The sequence below is a fragment of the Mesoplodon densirostris genome, chromosome 16, assembly GCF_025265405.1.
Source record: "Mesoplodon densirostris isolate mMesDen1 chromosome 16, mMesDen1 primary haplotype, whole genome shotgun sequence".
NCBI lineage: Eukaryota > Metazoa > Chordata > Mammalia > Artiodactyla > Ziphiidae > Mesoplodon > Mesoplodon densirostris.
Window position 1 is genome coordinate 42,901,827 of NC_082676.1, and position 21,974 is coordinate 42,923,800.

The following is a 21,974-nucleotide window of genomic DNA, read 5'->3' on the forward strand; positions in this document are numbered from 1 at the left end:
CAGGGCTCCTAGTGTAGGTAGCATAAATGACTGGCAGCCTGGCTGTGGTCCACCTGGATTTACCATCACATTCATACAGAGGGAGGCCATGCTTCTGCTGGGCTGATGCCAGCCAATGACTAGTCATTGCAGAGGTCTTTTTTTTAAATCAAAATATAGTTGATGTATAATATTATCTGAGCTTCAGGTGTACAACATAGTGATTTGACATTTGCATATGTTATGAAATGATCACCACTATAAGTCTAGTAACCAGCTGTTCCCATACAAAGTTATTACAATACTACTGACCATACTCCTTATGCTGTATATTACATTCCCCATGGCTTATTTACTTTATAACTGGAGGTTTGCATCTCTTAATCCCTTTAATCTATTTCACTCCTCGACCCCCACCCCCTTGGCAAACACCTATTCTTTGTATCTATGAGTCTGTCTCTGTTTTGTTATATTCATTCATTTGTTTTGGTTTTTTTTTTTAGATTCCATATATAAGTGAGATTGTATGGTAATTATCTTTCTCTATCTGACCTATTTCACTTACTATAATACCCTCTATACCCATCCATGTTGATGCAAATGGCAAGATTTCATTTTTTGTATGACTGTGTATTATTCCATGGTATATGTGTACCACATCTTCTTTATTCATTTATCTATTGATGGACACTTAGGTTGCTTTCATGTCTTGGCTTTTGTAAATAATGCTGCAGTGAACATGGGGGTGCATGTATCTTTTCCAATTAGTGTTTTTGTTTTCTGTGGGTAAACCCAGAAGTGAAATTACTGATCAAATGGTAGCTCTATTTTTAATTTTTTAAGGAAATTCCATATCGTTCTCTGTAGTGGCTGCACCAATTTATATTCCTGCCAAAAGGGCACGAAGGCTCCCTTTTCTCCACATCCTCACCAACACTAGCTATTTCTTGTCTTTTTGAGAATAGTCATTCTGACAGGTGTGAAGTGGTATCTCATGGTGGTTTTGACTTGCATTTCCCTGATGATTAGTGATATTGAGCATTTATTCATGTGTCTGTTGGCCATCTGCATGTCTTCTTTGGGAAAAATGCCTATTCAGATCCTCTGCACAGTTTTAACTGCACTGCCAGGTTTTTTGATGCTGAATTGTATGAGTTCTTTTTATACTTTGGGTATTAATCCCTTATCAGATGTATTGTTTGCAAATGTCTTCTCCCATTCAGTAGGCTGCCTTTTCATTTTGTTGATAGCTTCCTTCACTATGCAAAAGATTTTTAGTTTGATGTGGTCCCAGTTGTTATTTTTGCTTTTGTTTCTCTTGCCTTAGGAGACATATCCAAAAAAAAAAAATTGCTAAAACCTATGTCACCCTTCCCAATTTCAAACTATACCACAAAGCTACAATAATCAAACAGTATGGTACTGAAAATAAATGAACATACATCAAAGGAACAAAATAGAGAGCCCAGAAATAAACCCACACTTATACGGTCAACTAACCTACAACAAAGGAGGCAAGAATATACAATGAAAAAAAGACAGCCTCTTCAATAAATGGTGTTGGAAAAACTGGATAGCGACATGCAAAAGAATAAAACTGGACTATTTTCTCACACCATACACACAAATAAGCTCAAAGTTGGTTAAAGACTTAAATGCAAGACCTGAAACCATAAAACTACTAGAAAAAAACATGGGCCTGCACCCTTCTATTGTGGCAGGGCTGACTACTATGGGCATGTGGGTAGGTGGGGCTGGTCCCCCAAGCCAGGCTGTGCCTCATGCAAGAGCTGTGGGCCTACTGGAGGGCCAGGTAGGCTTCCTACAGAATTGGCTGCACAGACCCAGGGAGTGGAGGGTGGTCAGGATTGGTGGGACTGGGTCCAAGCACAGCTGTCTACTTGGCCCAAGGGGGGTTGGGGCTGATGCCAGCCTGCTGGTAGGCAGGGCCAGGTCCCCACACAGCTGTCTGCCTGGTCCCAGGGGTGAGACTTAGAGCTGGTGTTGGCCCACTGGTGTTATGACAGTAGAACCATCTTCCACTAATGGCGGCTGTCAGCATCTCTGTCCCCAGTTGCCTCCTGCCTCTACAGGAGGTTCTCCAAGATCATCAAGTGGGTCTGACACAGGCTCCTTTCAAACTACTGCCTCTAGGCTGGGACTCGGAGTGTGTGAGATTTTGTGTGCACTTTTTAAGTGTGTATTCTCTGTTTCCAGTAGCCTTCTGGCTCTCCCAAACATAAGCCCACTAGTTTTCAAAGCCAGACATTCTGGAGCCTCATATTCCCAGCGCGTGACCCCCGGGCTGGGAAGCCCAATGTGGGGCTCAGACCCCTTTCTCCTTGGAGAAGACCTCTACGATTGTGGTATTTCTCCTGTTTGTGGGTCACTGGCCTGGGGTGTAGGTCTTCCCCATACCATGTCTCTGCCCCTCCTACCCATCTCTTGTGGTTTCTTCTTTATGTCTTATTTGTGGAAAATCTTTTCTGCTAGTCATTAGGTCATTCTAACAGGTAGTTGCTCTGTAAGTAGCTGTAATTTTGGTGTGTCCGTGAGAGGAGGTATGTTCAGGATCTTCCTACTCCACCATTTTGGCCACCTCTCCTCCTAACTTCATTCTTTTTCATGTGAATTTCCAGTTGTCCCAATCCATTTGTTGAAGAGACTATTCTTTCCCCATTGAATGGTCTTGACACCCTTGCCAAAAATTCACTGGCCATAGATATATGGGTTTATTTCTGAATCTTTGATTCTATTTCATTGGTTTATCTGTCTATCCTGTGCCAGCACCAATTTTTTTGTTTTGTTTTGTTTTTCATTTTTTTGTTTTTTGTTTATATATATATTTTTATTGGAGTATAATTGTTTTACAATGTTGTGTTCATTTCTGCTGTACAATGAAGTGAATCAGCTACATGTATACATATGTATCCCCTCCCTCTTGGACCTCCCTTCCCCCCCCCACCCATCTAGGTAATCACAGAGCACCAAGCTGAGCTCTCTGTGCTATACCACAGCCAATGCCAGTTTTGATTACTATAGCTTTATAATAAGTTGTGAAATCTCTTTCCTTAATATTGTCTATACCCAGTCAAGGGGAGGTGACCTAAAGCAGTGCTCCTTTTCCTAACTGGATACCTCATAAGTAGTGCCATACTCTCAAATGTCCTTTGGGACTGTGGATTATGGCTCTAGTTCTGAAGTCAGAGTAAGAGTAAGGAGGGGGAAGAGGGAGAGCCATGAGAGGCAGTGCAGGAATTACTCCCTTCAGTTCCCCATGAAAGGAGGTGGCATAATGAAGTGAAAAGAACGTGGGCATGGGTGGGTTTCAAGCCCAACTCTGAAGCTACTAGCTTGTAGTCTTGGACAACTTATGCTCTCTGGCCCTTGGTCTTGTCACGTGGAAAATGGGCTGCTGTGAGAACTGCATACGTGCAACAAGGTACATAAAGCATCTGGCCCAGAGTATCTGCTAAATAAATCGCACAGAATGGAATTGGGAAATGACCATGGAAACACAGCATATCCCGACTACTCAAAGATCTGATATATCTACTCTGGAAGGGTGTTCATTGAGGGTAGATCTCGTGACTGCTTAAATCCGTCCCAGGCACACCCTGAACCAAGCTAGGCAGTACAAGTGACAACATAGGTCTTTTTTAATATGTCCTTACCTCCTTTGCTATAAATGAGCTCCTTTACTAACTAATGAATGAATGAATGAACAGTCTTATGTGGAATACCATATGGTAAGTTAGGCTTTCTGTAAGTCCACAAATAATGTTGTCAGAAGCTTGGTGAACAGGGAAAGCAAATACAGAATGAGGGTCTATTTCAGTGATAACCATTCCCTGTTCCGTTCCTGATGGAAGGGATCCAATATAACTAATCATCCTACATTTCTATTAAAGAAGGAGGCAAGACAGAGCTCATAGGGTTATCTAACTGCTTACCAGAATTTCTTTTGTGTGAAACTTCCCTAGAGGTTCACGTAAATGCCTAAATGGAGACAGATGTATTGAATTGGACTCTTCTTTGGAGAAGGAGTCCATTATGGGCCTGGAAACCCTCAGGGCTTCAGGGCAACTGGCCTGAGCCAAGTACTACAGAGAGATTGCCAACAGTCAGTGGTGTTTATCCCTGAGCCTCCCTGGGAAACTCACCCACCCCATCACTGGGCACAGGCTGGACCTGTGCTGCTTCTGGAGGCCAGGTGTCTCTGCACCACCCTTGCCAAAGTGGAGCCCATGTGGTCCCTGCCTCTGTGGGTCACATGCTTCCAAACTGAAGTTTGTCCAGCATGCCTGTGACTGACAGAGCCTCGTCACATGCCTGCCTCCAGCCGCAAGGGCATCTGGAGCAGCTTATTCCTGAGCTTTGCGTTGGAGAGGCACTGACACATCATGGGAGGGATTCTCCCAATACAGGTTGGGTGGTCAAAGGAGCTGAATGTTAATGACAGTTGTTCACCACTCGGGGTGTCTTAATGAGGTCCAATTTAGTCTTTGTAAAATAATACCACTCTTCTGCTCCCAATCATACTGCAGGGAAGGCAGGGGAAATGGGTCAATAGAAAGATGGGACATGACAGGGCCATCTTCGCTAGTCCTATCAACGTAGTCACGGAAACCCTCCTACCTACTGGGTCTCTTGAGCCTGGCATTTGCTCAGCAATACATCCTTGTACTGGGTGAATGAATAAATGAAAGGACAAATGAGGCAGTGTAGGCAGATCTTCTTTGCCTCTGACACAATATCTGGCAGGTCTGGGGTTGAGCCCCAGGAGCTATAGTCCTGAGCTGTAGTCTCCCCACTCTCACCTGCTCCTAACCCACTGGCCAGATCTGAAAGACAATGCTTTGGGCTTGTTTTCAGTTCTCCACTGGGATGTGGGTCCCTGCAGCCTGAACACCCTTGCTAACCCTCCCACAAGAGGCTGGATGCAGCCCGTATCCCTGATGTTGGACAGCTATTGGCTCGAGTTCTGTCTTCAAGAGATTTATGTCTAGCAACATACAGGGAGGGGTGCTACTAGGGGTCTGACTCTGATATTACCTGCTGCAGGGAATCCCCCTGCCTGTCCCATCTGCTGGACCAGAGTCCATGCTGGCCCCAATCAAACCCCTCTCAACCATGCTGAGCTGAGTCAGCCCCCCTGTGCCTGTGCTCGCTGCCCCTCACCATCAACTAAAGCTGCCGAGGTCCCAGGGTACCAACCTGAGTCACAATACTCCCTACTAATGCCCAGAGGAACCTTTCCAATGATCTCAGGGACTGGGCATCCCAAGGCTAAAGACTAAGAAAACAGCTCCAGGCTTTCCAGTTCCATCACTTGCTCTTTCACAGGGATTTTTGGCTAAAACACTGACGCCAAAGTGTGACTTTCAAAAAGTGAACACAGTTATCATGCAAATATAGAATGAAAACACATCAAAGACTTATTTAACTTATAATGAGAAGATCAGAGCATTGGGTAAAGCTGATTCAAAAAGCATTTGAGGAATTGGGTTTTTTAAAAAAGAATAAAGTTGTTAGGTTAGACACAAAACTGGTTAATGTCCTGATAGTCCAATAAGGCCTTAACATTTGGATTTATCGTTCCTACCAGGTAAAAATCAATTGTCTCTCCACTAGGAAAAAAGAAAACAAAACATCGAGTTAACGTGTAATTCCATAGTATCTGGGCTTTCAACCAGTGATGAAATAGTCTAACAAAGGTACATTCTCCTATAATTAAATAATGCTTGGGGGGCTTGCACAACAATGCCCTTGTGTGATGCTGAAAGAAGATGTTGTCCTTTCTTTGCCTTATTTCCAAGATTTAGATGTTTGTTTGTTTGTTTGAACTCTGTGGATGGGTTGTGAAGGTCTCCCTAAGACCTAGGAGAGCTAGGCTCTCAGGAAAACATCTTAAAACATGGACCTGAAGAGTTTAGAACCCTGTAATGACACCTCATTGTTTCCTTCAAGGATAAAGCCCAGATCTTGGGCAGGACACCCACAGCCCTGCATGCACTGAGTCCTTTACCAGATCACTTCTTGCCACTTCTGCACAGGCACCCGGCACTCTGGCCCATGCAGACCCCTGAACATACTGGCCTCTTCCATCCTTGACTTTGCCCGAGTCTCATTATACCCTGAACCTGGAACATTCTTCCCCTACTTGTTCATCTGGATGACTCCTATGCTTACGTCATGACCTGCCTCAAGGAATACTTATTCCAGAAATCCTTCCTCGACTCCTCCAAACTTGGGGAATCAAGCCATCCCAATACAGTATTTACAGTGGTAATTCTGGCAACACTTCCAATTACTGGGTTCTTACCATACATTAGTCTTTGTCCGAAATAATCTATTGATCTTATCCAATTTAAACCTTTCATGAATGGTTGAACAAAGATAATTTTATCCCACTTTCCACTTAAAGATCACACAGTTGGAAAGTGGTCAAGGCAAGACTCAAACACAGATCTTCCGGATGCTTAACTCTATTTGTTTCGCTACTCTAGAATGCTTTGTTTTTCACACTGTTAATGCCGATTTTCATGAATTCAAGGGAATGAGTTTCATGGCACATGTCCCCTGCACAAAATGCCCAAGACTATCTGAAAATTGGACAAGCCCAGCTCCCACAGAGAGATAGGAAGGACATGGAAAAAGAGCACCTACTGTGGAGTTGGTTGGGAGTCCCTAGGAATTCTGGAATGACCTCAGCTGGCAAAGCCTGGCCCTTGGGTGAAGTGTAGTGCTGTGAGTCACTTCCTGATGGAGATCTCTCAGGTCCCTTGCAGACAGTGGAATTCTACTGGATGTGCCCATATCACGTCTCAGCCTGAGCCTGTCAGCACTCTGGGGGCCTGCACAACCAAGACCCTCAGCCTTCAAACATGATCAGCCTATATCATTTAGGGCTGCTTCTTCAGCTTCTCTTCAAACTATTCATTCGTTTGTTCATTCATTCATTCCACACAAAGGTGCCAAGCACTTACCCTGTGCCAAACACCATAATAGGAGCTGGAGGTGGAAAAGGTTAGCAAAACTCTTTTCTTACATCCTTATCTTACCCATTCATTTCTAAGCTCCATTAAGACGGGGATTGTGTGGTATTCATCTTTACATCCTCAGGGCCTCGCACATTGCCTAGAACAGAATAGGCAGGAAATAAATGAATGAGTGAGTGAATGAATGATTTGAGTACAACTCTAGAACATCTGTAACCAGGACACGACATGGGCAGCCCAGCCATTCTGGGCAAGAAATGAATGAATGAATGAATGAATGAATTGAGTACAACTCTAGAACATCTATAACCAGGACATGACATGGGCAGCTCAGCCATTCTGGGCAGATTCATCTCAATGAGGGTAGCAAGCCCAGAGGAGGACCTTGACACCTCAGAACCTAGTGAGGGTGCCTGTCCTCCTGTCTTCAAATGACTGCCTACCACTGATTCCCCTCCAACTAATATAGTATCTTGACACCCTGGTATAAAGGGATGAATTGTGAGTGTATCATGAATAATTGGATACCAAAAATAAAATCAACATTTGCAAATAATCTAATTAAAATAATAAATTACAGGGGGTGTACTGTAGTTTTAATTTGCATGTCCCTAAAGACTAATGTACTGATCTTTTACTCACAAGCTTAGTTGTTATGCATATGAGTTCTTAGTGAAGTGTGTGTTCATATATTTTACCCATTTTAATGGGTTGTTTCCTTATTATTAGGTTTTGAAAGTTCTTTATGTATTCTGAATATGATAATTTTTTAACATATTTCTCCCACAAATATGTTTCTGTACCTTGCCTTTTTATTCTCTTAAGAGTATCTTATACACAAGTGAACTTTTAACATTTTGATGAACTCTCATTTATCAATTTGTACTTGTATGGATCATGCTTTTGGTATCAAATAAAATTTTGCCTCTCTGACTGGTTTATTTCATTTAGCATAATGTGTTCCAGGTCCCTCCATGTAGTTGCAAATTTCCTTCTTTTTTAAGGCTGAATAAGATTCCTTTGTATGTATATATCACATTTTCTTTATCCATTCATCTGCTGAGGGACATTTGATTCCCCTTATATGAGATATCTAAAATAGTCAAATCTATAGAAGCAAAAAATAGACTGGCAGTTGCCAGGGCATGAGAAGAGGGAGACGTAGGGAGTAGCTATTCAATAGGTATAAATTTACAGTTATACAAGATGAATAAGTACTAGAGACCTGCTGTACAACATAATCCCTGTAGTTAAAGACAGTGTTGTGACTTCAAATTTTTTTAAGAGTGTAGATCTCATGTTAAGTGTTTTTACCACACACACATCAAAAAAATTGATCAAGGAAATTTTTGGAAGTGATGGATATGTTTATCACTTTAATTGGGTGATGGTATCATGGGTGTACACATATGTCCAAAGTCACCAAATGATATACATTAAATATGTGCAGGTTTTTGTATATAAATGATACCCCATTATGCTGAAAAAAAGACAGGTTGCAAACATTTTCTACTATGAAATGTTATAATTTTAGGTTTTACATTTGGGTCTTTGATTCATTTTGAGTTAATTTTGTATATGATATAAGGTATGGATTTAAGTTCCTTTTTTGCATATGGATATTCAATTGTTACATCACTAGTTAACTGACTAGACTATACTATCCATTGTCCACGAGATTGTCTTTGCACCTTTGATGAAGATTAACTGTTCATATAAGTGCAGGTATATTTCTGGACTTTCTATTTTATCCCATTGAAGTTTTGTCTTCTTTTATGCCAATAACACACTGTCTTAATTACTGAAGCTTTATAGTAAGCCTTGGGATCAATAGTGTTAGTTTTCTAACTTTTTTTTTCTTTCCAATAAGGAGGCCTCTTATTTCTTTTTATTACCTTATTGTGGCTAGAACTTCCAGTACAATGTTGAACAGAATGGTGAGAGTGGACATCCTAACCTTGTTCCCAATCTTAGGGGAAAACATAGATCTACCTTCTGTTCCTAGTTTTTTATCAGGCTACCTTCTGTTCCTAGTTTTCTGAAATTATTTTTCAGGAATGGATGTTGGATTTTGTTATAAGTTGCACTGGTTGATTTTCAAATGTTAAACCAACCCATCATCCTTGGGATGAACTCCATTTGTTTATCCTTTTTATATATTGTTAGATTTAATTTGCAAAAAATTTGTTTAGAATTTTTGCACCTATGTTCGTGAGGGATATTGGGTTGCAATTTTCTTTTTCTTTCTTTCTTTTTTTTAACAATGTCTTTGTCTTGTTTTGGTATCAGGGTAATCAGTTGGGACATATTCCCTCCCTTTCAATTGTCCAGAAGAATTTGCACAAATTGGTGCTATTTCTTCATTAAATGTTTAGAACAATTCACCAATGAAGATGTTTAGGCCTGGGAATTACTTTGTGGAAATGTTTTTTTTTTTTTTTTTGCTGTACGCGGGCCTCTCACTGCTGTGGCCTCCCCCATTGCGGAGCACAGGCTCCGGACGCACAGGCCCAGCGGCCATGGCTCACGGGCCCAGCCTCTCCGCGGCATGTGGGATCTTCCCAGACCGGGGCACGAACCCGTATCCCCTGCATCGGCAGGCGGACTCTCAACCACTGCGCCACCAGGGAAGCCCTGTGGAAATGTTTTAATCTACAAATTCAATTTCTTCACTAGATACAGGGTTTTTCAGGTTATCTATGTCTTCTCAAGTGAGCTTTGATAGTGTATCTTTCAAGGAATTCATCTGTTTCATTTTTATTGTCAAATTTGTTGGCAAAAAAGTAGTTCAGAATAGAATGTCTGTATAATCTCTAATGATGTTATCTGTCTCATTCCTGATATGGACAATGTATATATGTCTTCTCTCCTTTTCTCCTGACTGGTCTGGCTAGATGTCTGCCAATTTTATTGATATTATTTAAAAACTAACTTTTGATTTCATTGATATTCTCTATTGTTTTCTGTTTTCCATTTTACTGATTTTCATTCTGTTATCATTTCCTTTTTTTTTTTTTACCTTGCCTTGGATTTATTTTGCCCTTCATTTTCTAGGGTCTTAAGGTGGAAGCTGGGGTTACTGATTTAAGACCTTTCTTCTTCTCTAATATAGGTGTTGTATATGTCCCTCTAAGTTCTGCTTGAGTAGCATCCCAGAAATTTTGATTTGTTTTATTCTGATTTTCATTCCACTCAAAATGCTTTCTAATTTCATTTCTGATTTCTTCTTTGACATATGGTTTATTTAAAAGCTTGTTATTTGGTTTCCAAATAGTTGGAGATTTTCAAAAGATTTTCCTGTTATTGACTTAGAATTTAATTTGATTTCTAATTCAATTCCATTGTGGTTGTAGAATGTATCTCTATTACTTGGATTCTTTGAAATTTACTGAGACTTATATATTCTATAAATGTCATACAGATCTACTTGGTTGACAGTGTTGTTCAAATCTTCTACACCTGTACTGATTTTGTGTTTACCTGTTTTCTTATATATTGATAGAGGGTTATTCAAACCTTTTATTATAATTGTGGATTTGTCTATTTTTCTTTGCAGTTTCATCTGGTTTTGCTTCAGTTTTTTTTTTTTTTTTTTAATTGTGGTACGTGGGCCTCTCACTGTTGTGGCCTCTCCCGTTGCGGAGCACAGGCTCCGGATGCGCAGGCCCAGCGGCCACGGCTCACGGGCCCAGCCGCTCCGTGGCATGTGGGATCTTCCCAGACCGGGGCACGAACTCGTGTCCCCTGCATCGGCAGGCGGACTCTCAACCACTGCGCCACCAGGGAAGCCCGCTTCAGATATTTTGAAGCTTTCTTATTAGAAGCATAAACATTTAGAATCATAATGTCCTCTTCATGAATCAATCTCTTTATTATTATGAAATCAACATTTTTTAAAATCACTGGGAACGCTCTTTGCTCTGCAATCTACTTTTTCTGATACTACTATAGCCATTTCAGCTGTATTTTGATTAGTGTTAGCATCATTTACATTTTACCTAACTGGAGTTTTATACTTAAATGTGTTTCTTGTTGGGAGCATGTACTTAGGTCTTGCTGTTTTATCCAATCTGAAAATCTCTGCCTTTTATTGGAGTGTTTAGATTATTTACATTTAGTGTAATTACTAACATTAGGTTTGAGCTTAGCATATTGGTATTTCCTTTCTATTTGTTCCATTTGTTCTTTTCCTCTTTTTCTATCTTCTTGTGGATTAAGTGAATTTTTTATGACTCCATTTTATCTGCTTTGCTGGCTTTGTTTTGTTATTTTAGTGGTTGCTTCAGGTTTATAGGATATATCTTTAACTTATGACAGTCTACCTTTAAGTGACATGATATCAGTTCATGTATAATGTAAGAATATTATAGTAGTATTCTTCTATTTCACTACTCCCAACCCATGCACTATTGTTATCATATGCTTTACTTTTTCCATATGTTACAAGCCCAATATTCCATTATTCATGTTTTTGTTTAAACAGTCAATATGCTTTAAACAAATTTAAGTAAAATGAACAATATTACATATATAAGTAGTTACCATTTCCAGTGTTCTGCATTTCTCTGTGTAGATCCATATTTCTTTCCAGTATCATCTTTCTTCTGCCTGAAGGAACTCCTTAGACATTTCACATCTTGGGAGTATGCTGGTGATTAACTGTTTCAATTTTCTATATCCAAGAAACTCTTTCTTTCACCTTCATTTTTGAAAGATATTTTGCTTCTAGTGTGAAAGGTATTTTTGGTTTGTTTTTCAGTGTTTTATTATTTTAGAGATGTTGTTCCACTGTCCTCTCAGCTGGTTTGTTCCTAACAAGAAATCCACTATCATCTTAATCTTGTTCTTTTATATATCACCTGTCTTTTTACTGTGGCTGATTTTAAGATTTTCTCTTTATCACTGGTTTTTGGCAGTTTGATTATGATATACCTTGGTATATATTTTTTTCTGTGTTTCTTGTGCTTTAGGTTTATTGAGCTTCTTGTATCTGTGAGTTTATAATTTTTATTAAATTTAGAAAATTTCAGCCATTTTTCCTTCAAATATTTTTCTGCTTTATGAAGGAGTCTCTCCTTACTGGCCTCTAGTTATACATTTATTAGATTGCTTAAGGTCCCAAAAGTCCATTGATACTCTGTTCTTTATTTTTTTCTCTTCTCTCTGTGGTTCATTTTGGATAATTTTTATTGCTATAACTCCAAGTCAGTAAAAAAAAAATTACTTTTATTCTGAAATTTCTGATTTGCCATAAATTTCATCCAGTGTATTCTTCATCTCAGACATTGTTTTATTTCCAGAAGTTTGATTGCATTTTTTATTATATCCCCCATGTCTCTACTTTTTAAACATACTGAATACCATCCAAATAATTGCTTCAACGTCTTATCTTCTAATTCTAACATCTTTGGCAGTTCTGCAGTGGTTTTATTTATTGAGTTTTCTTCTCATTATAGATTATATTTTCCTGCTTCTTTACAGGTCTGGTAATTTTTTATTGGATTCCAGACACTCTGAATTTTACCTTGTTGGGTGATGCCTATTTTTAAATTCTTATAAATATTCTTGAGGTTGGTTTTGTTTGTTTGTTTGTTTTGGCCACGTTGCACAGCTTGTGGGATCTTAGTTCCCTGACCAGGGATCAAACCCAGGCCCTTGGCAGTGAAAGCATGGAGTGTTAATCACTGGACTGCCAGGGAATTCCCCTCTATTTGAGACTTGACTTTAAGATTTCTTAGGTGGACCCAGAACCATGATTAGACTTAATTATTCTATTGAGGAAAGACACTTTATGTACCCTACCAAATGTCCCATGAATCATGAGGTTCTCTATTCTGGCTGGTAGGGGCAAGCTTTATTCCCATCCTGTGTGAGTGTCAAGCATTGTTACCTCTAATTCTTTCAGATGGTTCTTTTACCAGCCTTGAGTAGTTTCCTCATAATCCATGCACCAGTCAGTATTCAGCTGAATACCTGGGGGCTGCCCTCTGCAGATCTCAGGATTCCTCTGTGTGGCTTTCACCTCCCTGGTGCCCAGTCCTCTGAATTCTAGCCACCTTCATCTTCCCAAACTGTCAGCTATCTCTTCTCAACTCAGGGAGCCTGCCAGGCTCTGCCTGTCTTTCCCCTCCCTGAAACACTGCCTGGATACTCTCTCAAAGGAGTATCCAGGCAGTTACAGGGCCCACCACATTTTTTTCATGTCTTAAAGAAAACTGTCATTTTTTGGCTGTGTCCACTGTCTTGAAATGTTTTATATATATATATATATATATATATATATATATATTTATATACACTATTTGTTGGCTGGTTACTTAAGGCTGGTTAGTAAATGTGGTCCCTGTTACTCCACCGTGACCAGAAGTGAAAGTCCTCCATTTCTTATGAAGAGAGAGAAAGTGGTGATCCTATATTGGGTTGGCCAAAAAGTTCGTTTGGGTTTTTCTATAACATCTTACAGAAAAACCCAAACGAATTTTTTGGCCAACCTAATACCTGGCCTAAAAGACAGGCAAATAAGCCACAGCTTCTCTTACCTATGTCACCATTTTTGATGTACCATTAATAGTTGTGATCATGAATAATCACAGAATTTATATTGAAAGTTTTCACTACTTTAATTAAAACATTTTTAAAATCTATGCATAAATCTCATTAAAAATAAGGAACTGAAGAAAGTTTAAGGGGTGCTGTCTACATACACGTTGTGAATAAGCGAGATTGATCCATGGTCATTTTGCGTAATTTGAAAGTGAACTGTTGCTAGACCAAATATACATATAATAATAATGCAGATGAAATTCTCAACAAAGGTACTATGGTAATAATATATGTAAATCTGTTAATCATATCCTTTTCTACAATACAGTAAGATCCATTTATGCTGTCTCTTCACTGTATATAGTGTTAAAAATAAAATTTAATGTTTTTAAACTTTTATTACCACCATTTATTTTTCCTTCATAGCCTTCCTCCATTCAAACATTCATTCAACAAATATTCACTGATTGCCTAGTACTGTACTATGCTAGTCCTTATAAAACACCAAATTTAATTATTTTAATGGCTACTTTAATTACAAAGTTATAAAATGCATCTGGGGCAACTTTTTTTTGCTTCTATAAAAAACGTTACTGCATTCAAAATCCAGGGATATTCATGGGAATGTGATGCACAGGCACACACAATTCATCATGCATGTATCACACGTAAGCATAGTCATCATAGATGTGGGTGCGTCTCTACTTGCTTTTAGATGTGGGTCAGGGATGGATAAAGATTGGCAGAGATAGTCAAGTTAGGAAGAGTGTTATGAAAAAAGAAAAGAGGAGTAGGCATAGGAAAAGGATCAAAAGGAGGTTATAAAAGTTTGACACATATGACAAAGACTGGCGAAGCTTCTTCTGGACGTTGACTCTAGGAAAGAAAACCGCCCCACAGGGGATGAGAAAGTAAGACCTGCATAGAGGGCAGCTGGAGCATGAGTTCAAAGTCAAGTACTTTGGAAGTTGCTGGAGGTCAGAGGACCCAAGTTTCACTCTCCTCTTTCTCCAAGATTCTCACTGGTAAGAGAACACACACAATGGGGGTGCCAAATGGACACCAGAGGATCATCCTTACTAGTGGGCTAGATAGTACCAACGACTCCAAAGAATAGGGCTTTCTGCTAAACTATGTTAGCACATGTACCTTGGGCTATATTCCTGGTGGGTCTCCTCATACCCTGCCAGCTTCATGGAGCACCCCAGGCTGGACTCACGCACCCAGTTACTTCTCAAAATGGGCCCCTGCCCTGACCCAAGTGTGCATACTCACGGGAGTCAGAAGCCGAGGAGACCCCATGGACTCTCTTACCCACCCAGGAGGCAGACGGTCTAGAGAGATGCGGTGGAATATTTTTTGCTTCGGAAGGACAGTGACAACCCCCAATGATGTGGATCAAGGCCTGATGGGTTCTGAGAGAACATCAGCCACTCCCTGCCCAGGTGAAGAACTGAGTAAGTGGTGGAAACGGGTGTGGAGGTTTTCACCCCAACACTCCTCCTCCAGGACACAGACCAGAGGGCATCTCCACTTTGGAAACATGCAGAAAAAAGGGGAAATGACTCCCTCTTTACCAGAAAGAATCGTTATAGCTTCTCTAACTTCAAAACAAGACACATTTGCTGAGTGTGTGGCTCCAGGCGCTCCTGGAGCTTGGATTTCTGACACAATCTTATCTGTTATTATTCTTAGCACAAGTCAGAAAGCAGAGTTCGGAGCATTTTATTTTTTAACTTACACTTTCTTTTTTTTTAAGTTTTAAAAATTTTTTTATTTTTTAACATCTTTATTGGAGTATAATTGCTTTACAATGTTGTGTTAGTTTCTGTTGTATAACAAAGTGAATCAGCTATACGTATACATATATCCCCATATCCCCTCCCTCTTGCTTCTCCCTCCCACCCTCCCTATCCCACCCCTCTAGGTGGTCACAAAGCACCGAGCTGATCTCCCTTTGCTATGCAGCTTCTTTGCACTAGCTATCTATTTTGCATTTGGTACTGTATATATGTTAATGCCACTCTTGCACTTCGTCCCAGCTTCCCCTATCCCCTCCCCATGTCCTCAAGTCTATTTTCTATGCCTGCGCCTTCATTCCTGTCCTGGCCCTAGGTTCTTCAGAAACTTTTTTTTTTTTTTTAGATTACATTTATATGTGCTAGCATATGGTATTTGTTTTTCTCTTTCTGACTTACTTCACTCTGTATGACAGACTCTAGGTCAACCCACTTCACTACAAATAACTCATTTTCATTTCTTTTTATGGCTGAGTAATATTCCATTGTATATATGTGCCACATCTTCTTTATCCATTCATCTGTCAATGGACACCTAGGTTGCTTCCATGTCCTTGCTATTGTAAAAAGGGCTGCAATGAACTTTGTGGTACATGACTCTTTTTGAATTATGGTTTTCTCAGGGTATAAGCCCAGTAGTGGGATTGCTGGGTCATATCATAGTCCTATTTTTAGTTTTTTAAGGAACCTCCATACTGTTCTCCATAGTGGCTGTATCAATTTACATTCCCACCAACAGTGCAAGAGGGTTCCCTTTTCTCCACACCCTCTCCAGCATTTATTGTTTCTAGATTTTTTGATGATGACCATTCTGACTAGTGTGAGGTGATACCTCATTGTAGTTTTGATTTGCATTTCTCTAATGATTAGTGATGTTAAGCATCCTTTCATGTGTTTGTTGGCAATCTGTATATCTTCTTTGGAGAAATGTCTGTTTAGGTCTTCTGCCCATTTTTCGATTGGGCTGTTTGCTTTTTTGATATTGAGCTGCATGAGCTGCTTGTATAGTTTGGAGATTAATCCTTTGTTAGTTGCTTCGTTTGCAAATATTTTCTCCCATTCTTAGGGTTGTCTTTTCGTCTTGTTTACGGTTTCCTTTGCTGTGCAAAAGCTTTGAAGTTTCATTAGGTCCCATTTGTTTTTGTTTTTATTTCCATTTCTCTAGGAGGTGGGTCAAAAAGGATCTTGCTGTGATTTATGTCATACAGTGTTCTGCCTATGTTTTCCTCTAAGAGTTTTATAGTGTCTGGCCTTACATTTAGGTCTTTAATCCATTTTGATTTTATTTTTGTGTATGGTATTAGGGAGTGTTCTAATTTCATTTTTTACATGTAGCTATCCAATTTTCCCAGCACCACTTACTAAAGAGGCTGTATTTCTCCATTGTATATTTTTGCCTCTTTATCAAAGATAAGGTGACCATATGTGCGTAGGTTTATCTCTGGGCTTTCTATCATGTTCCATTGATCTATATTTCTGTTTTTGTGCCAGTACCATACTGTCTTGATTACTGTAGATCTGTAGTATGGCCTGAAGTCAGGGAGCGTGATTCCTCCAGCTCTGTTTTTCTTTCTCAAGATTGCTTTGGCTATTCGGGGTCTTTTGTGTTTCAATAAAAATTGTGAAATTTTTTGTTCTACTTCTGTGAAAAATACCATTGGTAGTTTGATAAGGATTGCATTGAATCTGTAGATTGCTTTGGGTACTATATTCATTTTCACAATGTTGATTCTTCCCATACAAGAACATGGTATATCTCTCTATCTGTTGGTATCATCTTTAATTTCTTTCATCAGTGTCTTATAGTTTTCTGCATACAGGTCTTTTGTCTCCTTAGGTAGGTTTATTCCTAAGTATTTTATTCTTTTTGTTGAAATGGTAAATGGGAGTGTTTCCTTAATTTCTCTTTCAGATTTTTCATCATTAGTGTATAGGAATGCAAGAGATTTCTGTGCATTAATTTTGTATCCCGCTACTTTACCAAATTCATTGATTAGCTCTAGTAGTTTTCTGGTAGCATCTTTAGGATTCTCTATGTATAGTATCATGTCATCTGCAAACAGTGACAGTTTTACTTCTTTTCCAATTTGGATTCCTTTTATTTCTTTTTCTTCTCTGATTGCTGTGGCTAAAAATTCCAAAACTATGTTGAATAATAGTGGTGAGAGTGGGCAACCTTGTGTTGTTCCTGATCTTAGTGGAAATGGTTTCAGTTTTTCACCATTGAGAACGATGTTGGCTGTGGGTGTGGGTGTGTCATATATGGCCTTTATTATGTTGAGGTAAATTCCCTCTATGCCTACTTTCTGGAGGGTTTTTATCATAAATGGGTGTTGAATTTCGTCAAAAGCTTTTTCTGCATCTATTGAGATGATCATGTGGTTTTTATCCTTCAATTTGTTAATATGGTGTATCACATTGATTGAGTTGCGTATATTGAAGAATCCTTCCATTCCTGGGATAAATCCCACTTGATCATGGCGTATGATTCTTTTAATGTGCTGTTGGATTCTGTCTGCTAGTATTTTGTTGAGGATTTTTGCATCTATGTTCATCAGTAATACTGGCCTGTAGTTTTCCTTTTTTGTGACATCTTTGTCTGGTTTTGGTATCAGGGTGATGGTGGCCTCATAGAACGAGTTTGGGAGTGCCTCCCTCTGCTATATTTTGGAAGAGTTTGAGAAGGATAGATGTTAGCTCTTCTCTAAATGTTTGATAGAATTCGTCTGTGAAGGCATCTGGCCCTGGGCTTTTGTTTGTTGGAAGATTGTTAATCACAGTTCCAAGTTCAGTGCTTGTGATTGGTCTGTTTATATTTTCTATTTCTTCCTGGTTCAGTCTTGGAAGGTTGTGCTTTTCTAAGAATTTGTCCATTTCTTCCAGGTGGTCCATTTTATTGGCATATAGTTGCTTGTAGTAATCTCTCATATCCTTTGTATTTCTGCAGTTTCTGTTGTTACTTCTCCTTTTTCAGTTCTAATTCTGTTGATTTCAGTCTTTTCCCTTTTTTTATTGATGAGTCTGGCTAATGGTTTATCAATTTTGTTTATCTTCTCAAAGAACCACCTTGTAGTTTTACTGATCTTTGCTATTGTTTCCTTCACTTCTTTTTCATTTATTTCTGATCTGATTTTTATGATTTCTTTCCTTTGGCTAACTTTGGGTTTTTTGGTTCTTCTTTCTCTAATTGCTTTAGGTGTAAGGTTAGGTTGTTTATTAGAGATGTTTCTTGTTTCTTGAGGTAAGATTGTATTGCTATAAACTTCTCTCTTAGAACTGCTTTTGCTGCGTCCCACAGGATTTGGGTCGTGTGTTTTCATTGTCATTTGTTTCTAGGTATTTTTTGATTTCCTCTTTGATTTCTTCAGTGATCTCTTGGCTATTTAGTAGCGTATTGTTTAGCCTCCATGTATTTGTATTTTTTTTACAGTTTTTTTCCTGTAATTGATATCTGGTTTCATAGTACTATGGTCGGAAAAGATACTTGCTATGATTTCAATTTTCTTAATTTTACCAAGGCTCGGGCTTCCCTGGTGGCACAGTGGTTGGGAGTCTGCCTGCTGATGCAGGGGGCAGGGGTTCGTGCCCCGGTCTGGGAAGATCCCACATGCCGTGGAGCAGCTAGGCCTGTGAGCCATGGCTGCTGGGCCTGCACATCCGGAGCCTGTGCTCCACAACGAGAGAGGTCACAACAGTGAGAGGTCTGCGTACCGCAAAAAAAAAAAAAAAAATTTACCAAGGCTTGATTTGTGACCCGGGATATGATCCTGGAGAATGTTCCATGAGCACTTGAGAAGAACGTGTATTCAGTTGTTTTTGGATGGAATGTCCTATAAATATCAAGTCCATCTTGCTTAATGTGTCATTTAAAGCTTGTGTTTCCTTATTTATTTTCATTTTGGATAATCTGTCCATTGGTGAAAGTAGGGTGTTAAAGTCCCCTACTATGATTGTGTTACCATCGATTTTCCCTTTTATGGCTGTTAGCATTTGCCTTATGTATTGACGTGTTCCTATGTTGGGTGCATAAATAGTTACAATTGTTATATCTTCTTCTTGGATTGATCCTTTGATCATTATGTAGTGTCCTTCTTTGTCTCTTGTAATAGTCATTATTTTAAAGTCTATTTTGTCTGATATGAGAATTGCTACTCCAGCTTTCTTTTGATTTTCATTTGCATGGAATATCTCACTTTCAGCCTGTATGTGTCCCTAGGTCTGAAGTGGGTCTGTTGTAGACAGCATATGTATGGGTCTTGTTTTTGTATCCATTCAGCCAGTCTATGTCTTTTGGTTGGAGCACTTAATCCATTTACATTTAAGGTAATTATCGATATGTATGTTCCTATTACCATTTTCTTAATTGTTTTGGGTTCGTTATTGTAGGTCTTTTCCTTCTCTTGTGTTTCCTGCCTAGAGAAGTTCCTTTAGCATTTGTTGTAAAGCTGGTTTGGTGGTGCTGAGTTCTCTCCTCTTTTGCTTGTCTGTAAAGGTTTTAATTTCTCTGTCGAATCTGAATGAGACCCTTGCTGGGTAGAGTAATCTTGGTTGTAGGTTCTTCCCTTTCATCACTTTAAATATGTCCTGACCCTCCCTTCTGGCTTGCAGAGTTTCTGCTGAAAGATCAGCGGTTAACCTTATGGGGATTCCCTTGTATGTTATTTGTTGTTTTTCCCTTGCTGCTTTTAATACTTTTTCTTTGTATTTAATTTTTGATAGTTTGATTAATATGTGTCTTGGCGTGTTTCTCCTTGGATTTATCCTGTATGGGACTCTGTGTGCTTCCTGGACTTGATTAACTATTTCCTTTCCCATATTAGGGAAGTTTTCAACTATAATCTCTTCAAATATTTTCTCAGTCCCTTTCTTTTTCTCTTCTTCTTCTGGAACCCCTATAATTCGAATGTTGGCGCATTTAATGTTGTCCCAGAGGTCTCCGAGACTGTCCTCAGTTCTTTTCATTCTTTTTTCTTTGTTCTGCTCTGCAGTAGTTATTTCCACTATATTATCTTCCAGGTCACTTATCCGTTCTTCTGCCTCAGTTATTCTGCTATTGATCCCTTCTAGAGTATTTTTAATTTCATTTATTGTGTTGTTCATCGTTGTTTGTTTCATCTTCAGTTCTTCTAGGTCCTTGTTAAATGTTTCTTGCATTTTCTCTATTCTATTTCCAAGACTTTGGATCATCTTTACTATCATTATTCTGAATTCTTTTTCAGGTAGACTGCCTATTTCGTCTTCCTTTGTTTGGTCTGGTGGGTTTTTACCTTGCTCCTTCATCTGCTACGTATTTCTCTGTCTTCTCATTTTGCTTAACTTACTGTGTTTGGGGTCTCCTTTTTGCAGGCTGCAGGTTCATAGTTCCCCTTGTTTTTGGTGTCTGCCCCCAGTGGGTAAGGTTGGTTCAGGGGATTGTGTAGGCTTCCTGGTGGAGGGGACTAGTGCCTGTGTTCTGGTGGCTGAGGCTGGATCTTTTCTTCCTGGTGGGCAGGACCATGTCTGGTGGTGTGTTTTGGGGTGTCTGTGAACTTATGCTTTTAGGCAGCCTCTCTGCTAATGGGTGGGGTTGTGTTCCTGTCTTGGTAGTTGTTTGGCATAGGGTGTCCAGCACTGGAGCTTGCTGGTTGTTGAGTGGAGCTGGGTCTCAGTGCTGAGATGGAGATATCCGGGAGACCTCTTGCCGATTGATATTACATGGGGCTGGAAGGTCTTTGGTGGACCATTGTCCTGAACTCGGCTCTCTCACCTCAGAGGCTCAGGCCTGACAGCGAGCCAGAGCACCAAGACCCTGCCAGCCACATGGCTCAGAATAAAAGGGAGAAAAAAAAGAAAGAAAAATAAATAAAATTAAATAAAATTAAATTGAATTTAAAAAGTTGTTAAAGTAAAATTTTTAAACATATTATTAAAATTAAAAAAGTTTTTAAAGTATTAAAAAAAATAGGAGAGAGCAACCAAACCAATAAACAAATCCACCAATGAAAACAAGGCTAAAAACTATACTAAGATACACATAAAAATCAGAAACTAGTCAGTCAGATACAGGAAACCCCAAGTCTACAGTTGCTCCCAAAGTCTACCACATCAATTTTGGGATGATTCGTTGTCTATTCAGGTATTCCACAGGTGCAGGGTACATCAGGTTGATTGTGGGGATTTAATCTGCTGCTCCTGAGGCTGCTGGGAGAGATTTCCCTTTCTCTTCTTTGCTCGCAAGGGTCCTGGGGTTCAGCTTTGGATTCGGCCCTGCCTCTGTGTGTAGGTCGCCCTCTGGTGTCTGTTCTTCGCCCAGACAGGAGGGGGTTAAAGGAGCATCTGATTAGGGGGCTCTGGCTCACTCAGGCCCGGGGGAGGGAGGAGTACAGAATGCGGAATGCGGGGCGAGCCTGCGGCGGCAGAGGCCTGCGTGATGTTGCACCAGCCTGAGGTGTGTCTTGTGTTCTCCTGGGGAAATTGTCCCTGGATCACGGCACCCTGGCAGTGGTGGGCGGCACTGGCTCCCGGGAGGGGAGGTGTAGAGAGTGACCTGTGCTCACACATGGGCTTCTTGGTGGCTGCAGCAGCAGCCTTAGGGTTTCATGCCCATCTCTGGGTTCTGCACTGATAGCCGTGGCTCGCGCCCGTCTCTGGAGCTCGTTTAGGCAGTGCTCTG